A 6,075-nucleotide genomic window follows, 5' to 3' on the forward strand; every position below is an offset into this window, starting at 1 on the left:
TCTGCTGGTGCTGCTGGTGCTCTGCCCTGCCTGCAGAACTGTTCACTATGCTGTCTGAGTATTGCCATTTCACCAGCAGGCTGCATACCCCCTCCAGTCAAATGATCATAATAGATGGGAGCAGCGTGTGTTAGCGCTTGAATCAAAAAGGACCTAACTGTTGTGGTGGCAGGAGGCTCTGCAGCTGTGTCCCATGGGTGCATGAGAGCAAACCGCAGCCTGCCCTGTGATGTTGAAAAACGGCTGATGCTTAAGATTCATGGGGGGGGGGGCAACTCAGTCACATCTGCCCTGCTTTGACAACTGATATGATCATAGGATTTTGTTTATGACATTTTAGAAGTGGAACTAAAAAAAAACTGGAAAGTTTTAACCCTTGTGTTCTCCTGGGTCAAAAACTTTTTTGGACACATGACATTTTGTCCCTTTTTGTTCATTTTTTGTTTTTTTAGTTCTCACTAAGAACCAACTTACTACCACTAGTTTTACACTACTTTTTAGATTTCATCAATAATAAAGGTCAATAAACCTCATTTACATGCAATTATACCTAATGTTTGAGTTTGAAAAAAAAAAAACAGAAATTATGATTTTGACTTATAGTTAAGAACAGAGGAACGTATGATGCTGAATTGTATTCATTTCAATTTTCATCCGAAATTAAATGAAAGTGATCAATTATATTTGCAAAGAACGTTGTATGGAATCCATCATTTTTTGTGTGGTAATTTGATGAAAAAGAAACCCATATATGTGTATGTATATGTATTTACAGTATATATATTTCATTTCATTTCTTTTATTTACTTCCTATTCATTGTACTGGTTGGGTGCATGTGAAATGGAAAGGTGTGTGGACCAATGTTGCACTGAGCGTTGTTGTTCCCATATTGCTGTGTTGATATTAATATGCAAAAAGTTCAATAAACATATTTGAAAAAAAAAAAAAAAAAAGAATCCCATATTTCTGATGTAGACATTTTTAAAAGGGAGAAAATTTGACCCAAGGACAACAGGAGCGTTAAAGCAAACACATGCTGAGAAGAAGAAAGAAAATGTTTGCTATTTAAAAAAATATATCCCTCGCAGGATATTACAGACATTTATGGGAACGGAGAGGGGAGTCGGTGACTGAGACCGAACCACGGCAGTTTGCATTATTCCTTCTGCTCTCTGTGTCTTGTGATTGCTCACCCACAGCTGGCTTTGTTGTCTAAGCAACCCTCACACTTCAGAGCAGTTGTCAAATATTCACATTTTCATATCCACTCATTTTCTTTTTGATCATCTTTTTTCAAAGCTGAGTTGACATTTTGTATTCCTGGATGCGGATACATTGCTTACCACAGATGGTAAATGCTTTCTCCATGAAATTGAAGGCTTTTTTCCTTTATGGCAGGCTTTACCACCTGGAGACTGCGCTTGGATGATCTGAGATAACTTGTTTAAATGTGGAGACAGAGCCGCAGCAAACCAGTGACAGTGGGACGCGGTTTAAGGACATCGAGTACAGATGCAGTACATTAGGTTTTCTCTCTCTGTGGCTCCCTAATCCACATGGCAGGAGGCCAAGGGCGGCCGCAAAAGCCTTGAACTGCCACCCAGAAAGATATACAGTACACAGCCATTAACAGCCGATAGTGAGAGGGGGGTGTTGCACGTCAACATTGCCAAATGCCATTCTTAATTCCCTAAATTCTGATGGATTTGCAGTATTATATACCCTACAGAAACTCCACACACTATCATTATTAGGCACATTCCTTTGTTGTGTACCCTCAACACAACAAAACCGCCATGTTCTCTAAGCAGTGTTAGAGGGAAATGAGACCACCTGTCAACCCAGAAGGCCTACATTCACATCTATGCGTTGTAGCACCTTTTAGAGCGCTTAAAGTGGGATTCAGTGAGCTATTTAATGCCTTCCAGCTCTCACACTGTTGTTCCTCAACTGAGCTTGTGTTTGAATGACAATGCAAAAATAGGAGAAGCGGATAAAACAGTAGCCTGCCACAAAAAAATCCAATTTTTGAAATCTGAATGGGACATTTGCATATGTTCTCGTCCTCAATTCCACTGTCAAACCATGCAGTTTCATCAGTCAATAAAAAAACTCTTGGAACTTTAACCACTTCGAAGAAAAAAATACTGCTTCATTATTATGCTCTCGGTTCCCGGTGTAACACCAAATTCTGTGACCACCGTATCTTGTGACTGTAGGGGGCGCTGTTGCCACTGTGCAGGTGGATCTTACTCAAACAGACGACTTCGTCACGGCTCTGTTACGCTATCAGCGTAAACTGCAGGCTGTTTATAATGAAGGTTCAGCGCCGAGAGTTTAGAAATGTTGTTGTATATACATACTTGAGATATAGGCTGTATTTGAGTGACTAGTGTCTAATTGTAAATCTAAATAAAGAAACTAAGATATATGTTTCTGTGTGTGTGCGTGTTTATTCTGTTGGCCCCAAATAAACACCACAGAGCAGACTTAATCATGAGGATTAATTTTGAAATGTTCAAATATATATGAGTTTATGTATGGGGAAAATTCACAATGAGTTCACAATCAAATTATTACTTGGTTATTGATAATTTCTCCCACAGCTCTTGTCGATTAGTTAACAGCCTCATGCTGCCGACGTAGTTTTATTATTATTTATACCACCGCATCCTCATGATTAAGTCTGCTCTGTGGTGTTTATTTGGGGCCAACAGAATAAACACGCACACACACAGAAACATATATCTTAGTTTCTTTATTTAGATTTACAATTAGACACTAGTCACTCAAATACAGCCTATATCTCAAGTATGTATATACAACAACATTTCTAAACTCTCGGCGCTGAACCTTCATTATAAACAGCCTGCAGTTTACGCTGATAGCGTAACAGAGCCGTGACGAAGTCGTCTGTTTGAGTAAGATCAACCTGCACAGTGGCAACAGCGCCCCCTACAGTCACAAGATACGGTGGTCACAGAATTTGGTGTTACACCGGCTCCCGGCTCTCTCTCTCTCTCTCTCTCTCTCTCTCTCTCTCTCCCCTCCCTTCCTTGGCTGACCGGTCTTACTGTAAGACGGGGCCAGACAGTACAGGTGTCAGCCAGAGAGATTTATTTTGTGAAATTGCTCATATATTTGCACTGAGGCAAACCCAGTGGGAAGTGCTCTCACTTCAGCCCTACAAAACATTTGCCAACTGTGATGGAAGAAGGGCCACAATCATTTAACCAGCATAGTGGAAAACGTTCTTTTCAGAGAATGCAAAATAGCTACTCTCTGAAGAGACCGACAATCACCTCCTAGGCCTGTAGTCATGCGTTTGTGTGATGGACGTCAACTGGCACACAAGAGGGAACACTGTAGTTGTATGATATTACTACATAATTAAAGTCATAAATACTGAAACCAAATAGGTTAGGGAGTGTCCTCGGTTGTGCTCCTGCAACAAATCCAAACAGCAAGAATATAGATCAGGAGCTTGATTAGGTTTGCATTGACATTTGTGTCATTTTTACATGAATTATGCAACCTAAACTTCAGCCTTTCTCACATCATGCTGCCACTCTCTTCTACTTACATAACAGAGGAAAATGCTTACAGTAAACATCTCCCACTAAATCCAGTTCATAGGAGTTACAAATGACCAACTACCGATGCTTTCACTGGGCTCACACCAGCAACCTTGGACTTCCCCCACATTGATTGCTTTCCAGGTAGACCTCACACCGTCCTGAGGGAGCAGCCTTAGCATTCTTGTCAGGCCTCATTCGGAGCCCACCTCATTGATCCCCTCCACCGACAGCACAGTAAGCCAGCTGGAACAGTGGCGCTCTCCCTTCACCCGGGACGCAGCAAGATGGCTCTCAGCTCGACAGGCTGACAGGTGGTTTTTATGCAACCCGTGTGCCTTAATGGAGAGAATAAATTGAGTGTCATTTTAGCTTAACACGGATGACTGCTTTAACGAGCTATAGATATACTATGCGGTCACGTTTTAAAAACCCACACGCCACCATCATTTGATGGGAGTAATTTAAAAGTGGTCATTTCCACTTTTAAATTCCATCACATTTTAACATTTTAAGCGGGCAGTAAATCTGAACTGCTACGCTGCAGTTGCTACTGCTATCTCCTAAAAGCAGCTGCTGAATAAGATAGTCAATCAGTTGGTGTGTTTTCTTACACAACAGATCACAGCCGTTAACATGCTTTCTCCTCCTAAGCCAACCAACATCTTAAGAATACTCTTGAGCCCCTGTTGTGGCCATAGACTGAGCTAAACAGCTGGCTGCCTGAGCTTCCTCACAAACATCTCTCAGGCATGAGTTGATGCTGCGTCTGCGTAACACCCCCTCGGAGACATAAGGAGCATGTGGGAAATAATGCAAAGGCTATAACTGTACATGTCTAACTCAGGATTACTGTTTATTGTTGGTTTTATGTGTCTGTTAACGTAATTTCCATAGACTCCTGTGATTAGCCTTGAGTAATAGAACAGTGTTGATAATTAATTCGTTGTTTCAAGCAAAAAATAAAAACAATCATGTCTTTTCAGAGTACCTTCTTTTGTTTGTTTGTATCAATGTGAATTGAATATCTGTAGGTCAGACAAAACAAGTGTTTTGAACCCGTCAGCTTGGAAGAACTTTTCAATGATTCTGAAAAAATAACCTGCAAATTGATGAAAAAGTATGAGTTGCAGCCCTAAATGACATAGAATTACTAAAAAAGTGTACAAATGCACACAATGCCCTAATAAGCCGGTAGCAGCCCAGAACTGCAACTGACGTTCTGCTGCTTGACAAATAATTGGGCCCATTCTCTGCTCACCTCCTCAAACTTGTGTAGCATTTGCTGACATGCAGCTGGCTGCTGAGGGCATACAAATGAGCTAGGTGACTGGGATCCACAGCAGCTGTCCAGAGAATCACAGACAGATGGGGGATATTTGATCAGATGTAGCAGACCTTTACGCATCCTCAGGGTGCCAGACAAACTAATCCTCTGTTTGTGTACCACATCAGACTGTGGGGAGTGTACTGGCTTGGGATAAATTGCTATTCAGCCATTGCTAATGCACAAAATCACTACTTTCGTATAAAGAGGAACTTCTTATGCAAACGCGTATATAAATGCAGTACTTCCGTTGCATTACTAATTTCATTTCTTGTGCTGAAATCAAATTCAGTTTGCTAAAATATGTGTGTGTAGAGGTTTAATCCTAGACACAGCAGCCACAGGTACGACTCCGACCTGCGGCCCTTTACTGCATGCCATTCTCTCTCTCTCCCCTTCCATGTTGTCATCCGGCTTGTGAAAATAAAGGCCTAAAATGCCCCAAAAAGTAATCTATAAAAAAGAAAAGATGCAGTTACTTGTGGTTTTTTGTGTGTGCATAAACACAATAAACCAGTGAAACAAACTGTGAAAACTTCTGATCTAAAAAAGACACTGAGTAGATGTCCACAAATTGCAACAAGAAAAAAAAAAAATTGGTGTATAAAAGATGAGATGAATGAAACAGCACCGATGCAGAAAATCCATCCATAAAGGTGTTGGTGTAGATAATCACAGGTTGAGTGGTGTGAGTGACCAAATCAATGTTGAAGTGTAGTACAAAATCTGTGTTTAGTTCAGACTGTAGTTCTTGTTATGAGATGAAAAGATGCGTTCCATTTTCAATTTATAGTGTAAAATCATAGTGGAAGTTATCTTAGGTAGAGCTGGGCAATATAACAATATTATATTTATATTGTGATATGAGACTAGATATCACCTTAGAATTTGGATATTGTAATACGGCATAAGTGCTGTCTTTTCCTGAGTTTAAAGGCTGCATTACAGTAAAGTTATTTTCTGAACATACCAGATTGTTGTATTATTTGCCTTCACCCACTTAGTCAGTATGTCCACATGACTGATGATTACTTATCAAAAATCTCATTGTGAAAATATTTAGTGAAAGCACCAACTCTACTCAACTCCAGAATATAGTTGTGGTATTGATAGAAATATCTGGTCAAAAACATTGTGGTATTTGAGGTTCTCCATATTGCCCAGCCCTAATC

The sequence above is a fragment of the Etheostoma spectabile genome, chromosome 7, assembly GCF_008692095.1.
Source record: "Etheostoma spectabile isolate EspeVRDwgs_2016 chromosome 7, UIUC_Espe_1.0, whole genome shotgun sequence".
Taxonomy (NCBI): Eukaryota; Metazoa; Chordata; class Actinopteri; order Perciformes; family Percidae; genus Etheostoma; species Etheostoma spectabile.